The following is a 4,445-nucleotide window of genomic DNA, read 5'->3' as shown; positions in this document are numbered from 1 at the left end:
TGAGCGTTCTAAATCACAAACTTAATGCTTTTGTCATTTTCTCATTTAAGAATGTCAGTGGCTCCCTGTTCACTGTCTACCTCAACATAAAATCCGAAGCCCTTAGCCCCACCCTCATTTCTAATCTGTTCTCCAAGTGTACTACGGGGAGTTTGGTGTTCTTCTCTGATTGAAATGCCTGCTTCTCATTTTTTCTGTCTGTTGACCCTTCTTATCCTTATCTCAGCTGCAAAGTGGCCTGGGCTACATTACCTCCTGTGTGCTGTCTCCTATCGGTGCATATCTCTGCAATAGCACAAAATCACAGTCTTTTACCTGAGTCTCCCTGTCACTAACGTTGATCCATGAGATAGCTCCAGAGTATCTTACGTCTCTATCCTCAGAGCCTATCACTGGAATACAGGAAGTGAAGAACGATTATTTGTTTTATATTTATAAGTATAAAACACTATTACGTGGCCGAGCGAATAAATAACCAGATGAATAACACTGTAGTTATTCAGGGAAAGTCAAGGATTCTATTGCCGTTCTATTGCCGTTTCAAGAGCATGATATGATTGGAATCAGAGCAAAGTACAACTTTCCACCCTTCCATTTGCCATCTGTGTGACTCGGGGTAAGTTACTTAACCTCTCTGAGATTCATTTATAAATAAAGAAGAGATAATGTATACATCATAGCATCCCTAGGAAAATTAAGCGAGATGGTATAAGCAAACGACAGGCTGGTGTAGGGCGGGAAGCCTGGTGCTTCCCTTTCCCAGCTAAAGCCTTGTGTTCACCATCTAACTGTGGATTAACATATCCCAAGTCTGAAATCTCATTAAGCACTGAACAGAAATTGCCTTTTGGTGGTGGTGGTTGTTGTTGTTCTCTACGAGGACATGCATGAGCACAAACTCTGCAGTGGAAACTGCCCTAATTATTTGTGCAGAACAATAGCAAAAGCCATGAGGAGGTCCATTTAAACACAGGAGGGGCAATTAATCACAGCCCATTGGAATATTGCTTTTGGTCTTGAACTCAATCTGCCTTATATACAGGAAATGAAATGCAGTAATTATCACAGTCACTTGAGACTCCAGAGTCCTGGCTTCAATTCCCAAATCCTTCATCATTTCATTTTGGCCATGTCCAGATGACGCCAAAACATCTGGCTAAAAAGTGAAAACTGCCATCAATTTCTCAACTGATAACTCACTGAATAGTTTACCTTTTTTTTTTTTTTTTTATTGTGGTAAGATACACATCACATGCAATTTGCCATTTAACCACATTGAACTGTGCAGTTCAGTGGCATTAAGGGCATTCACATTGCTGCCCAGCCATCGCCACCATCCACCTCCGGAACTTTTTCAAGACGCAACTCTGTTCCTGTTCAACAGTCACTCCCCATTCCTCCCTCTCTCTAGCCCAAGGCAACCACACGCTTTCTGTCTCTCATTTTGACTGCTTTAGTTACCCCGCGTCAGCGAAATCACGCAATATTTGTTTTTGTGTGTGTCTGGCTTATTTCACTTAGTGTGATGTCCTGAAGGTTCATCCAGGTTGCAGCTTGTATCACAATTTCTTCCTTTTGGCGGCTAAATAATATTCCATTGTATGTATGTGTGTCTATATACACACAATGGAATATTATACATATATGTGTGTGTGTGTGCGTGTGTGTAATATATATAATATATATATACACATATATACATAATATACATACATTTTATATATATATATATACATATATATATATGTATATATATATATATAATGTATACACACACCATTTTTTGGTCCTGTTTCAGGTATCGTGAACAGTGCTGCTTTGACATTGATGTACAAATGTCCGTTCAGGTCCTCGGTCTCACTTCTTTTGGGTACACTACCCAGAAGTGGAGTTGCTGCCTCACAAAAAATTATATTTATTTTTTGAGGAACTGCCATACGGTCTTCAATAGCCGTTCATTCTCACCACGATGCGCAAAGCTTCCGATTTCTCTGCGTCCTCACTAACGCTTCTTCTTTTCCTTTTTATTTTATTTTATTTATTTTTTTTTTTGATAGCGGCCATCCTAGGGGTGTCAATTTCGTTTTTCCTTTTTCATTTTTCCTGTTACCAGAATTCACGCTTTTGTATCATTCATCCATCCATCCATTCATTCTCGCAATCCCTTCACCTATCATAAACAGACGTTTGTTTGCCCAGCTGGCCCTACCTTTGCTTCGTGCACTGAGTATGCTAAGTAATCCTGGATTTTCACTTTCTTGACCAGTTTGCCCTAAAAGTTTTCTGCAACCCAAGTGGGCATTTGCAAGACACAGCCAATAAGGATCTGAGAAGGAGGAGACAGTAAAGGATGAGGAGCAGGGGTGACGGGGATCGTCCCCACGCCGATGATAGGATTAAGAGAGGTCAGTGCCCCGTGTCTGAGTCAGACGCTGGCTTTGCCCAAGTCTCTGGCACTTTCTGCCTCTCAGAGGACCCTATCACTGAGATGGCTGTGAGCTTCTTGGGAGAATAGGCAGCCACATACCTGATTATCTGTGTATCCTCACGCTCAGTCAGGACCAACTTATAGTAAATGCTCAACCACTTTCTTCAAGGGGCGCCTGGGTGGCTCCGTTGGTTGAAAGCCTGACTTTGGCTCAGGTCACGATCTCACGGTTTGTGAGTTCGAGTCCCTCCTCGGGCTCTCTGCTGTCACCACAAAACCCGCTTTGGATCCTCTGTCCCCCACCCCCCCCACCACTTTCTATACCTCTCCTACTCACGCTCCCTCTCTCTCAAAAATAAATAAACATTTAAAAAAGAAAAAAAAAGAGTTTTCTTCACAAAAATAAAGACATTTAATCAAATTAAGCAGATTAGTGAGTAATTAATACTCTTACACAAGCAGAGAAGACTTAAGAAAAGCAAACTAAGTTTCTTGTCAAAATAACTCCATATGCAGCATATTGTGTAAAACTTTTCTCTGTGTAATTTTGCTTCATACGATTCTACTGATAGTAGCTTATTCGGTCTCCAGAGCTCTGGAAAGGTCCCCAAGGCTGTTATAAACGTTGATTTGAATCTAAACACTTAATTGCTGGTCTCGGCCCAGAGATGTGGCTCCAGAGGCTGCTGCCAGCACGGCCTGTCAGTGATGGATTGAGGTGTTTGTGGGCCCAGCCAGCCCGGGGCCAATGACTTCCGACAGAAAACGTGCCTGGTGGGGAGGAATGTTCCAGTTGCCAAACTCCTCAGTCTTGCCTGTGTTTTGCGTCTGGGCCCATTTTTGTTTACTCTGGAGGCGGCGCCAGAGACCAAAAGGCCAAGCTGATCCTCGAGCGATAGGGACACAGTCTTCAGCTTTCTATTTTTTTATCCGTTCTCGCCAAGATCAGAAGCTCTGGGGTGACAGTGGCCTATTCCTGAACCTCCACAGGCTGAGCTCCCACCTGCCATGCAGGGAGCCAACAGGCCGTGTGCTTTTCCCATTTCTTGTGAGCAGAGGCATCGGCTCCCTTTGCCCCAGAATCTCTCCAAGAACGTTCACGTCGAGAACAGCCTGGGAAGACAGAGGTAGTGTCTGTCCCCTCCAGAGCAAAGGGCAGGCTTGCTGAATTGTCCAGCGTGGCAAAGATAATGTCTTCGTCAGGGGCAGGAGTCAGGGGCGCTAATCGCATATGATAAAAGATTCCCCAAGTGCGTGATTTCTCAGCTATGATGCGAACTCCCTGCACGTGCCGTAGCCACACGAACCTCTCAGCCCCGTCGACGTGGAAGGTGGGGGCAAGGGGATCTGATGCAGACACTGATACTCATTCTGCCTGTGTCGTGAGCGCTAAGGCCCTTTGTCTCTGACTCAGGAGTGTTATATCTTTTGCCATCATCCTTGAAACTGTGGCCGGCCAATGTGTTATTCTGTAAGTAGAGGAAAATCACAAACCCTGGCTTCCGGATGCCCACTGCCTTCATTGGATATCAACCCATTGTGTCTTGCTCCTCTCCTCAGGCTCCTCCTATTCACTACATGAATATTCTTTTTTTTTTTTTTAATTTTTTTTTTCAACGTTTATTTATTTTTGGGACAGAGAGAGACAGAGCATGAACGGGGGAGGGGCAGAGAGAGAGGGAGACACAGACTCGGAAACAGGCTCCAGGCTCTGAGCCATCAGCCCAGAGCCCGACGCGGGGCTCGAACTCACAGACCCCGAGATCGTGACCTGGCTGAAGTCGGACGCTCAATCGACTGCGCCACCCAGGCGCCCCTACATGAATATTCTTGAAGAGATGCTGGGACAGAGGCAGCCAGTGCCTCGAATAGAGAGCGCTCAGGATATAGAGGGGGAGCTCTCCAACGTGACAGAAAGACACCGCCTCTCTTGGGTCAGAAGTTGGGAGGAAGGAACAAGACAAAGGGAAAACAAAGACACCAGACCTCAGGCTCAATAGCCCACCATCACGGCAAG

Source organism: Lynx rufus, unplaced genomic scaffold (assembly GCF_022079265.1).
Source record: "Lynx rufus isolate CCGP_SWC_20201006 ecotype Redwood Valley unplaced genomic scaffold, mLynRuf1.p SCAF_11, whole genome shotgun sequence".
NCBI lineage: Eukaryota > Metazoa > Chordata > Mammalia > Carnivora > Felidae > Lynx > Lynx rufus.
The sequence above is the reverse complement of the archived record's forward strand: the minus strand, read 5'-3'. Positions refer to the sequence as shown.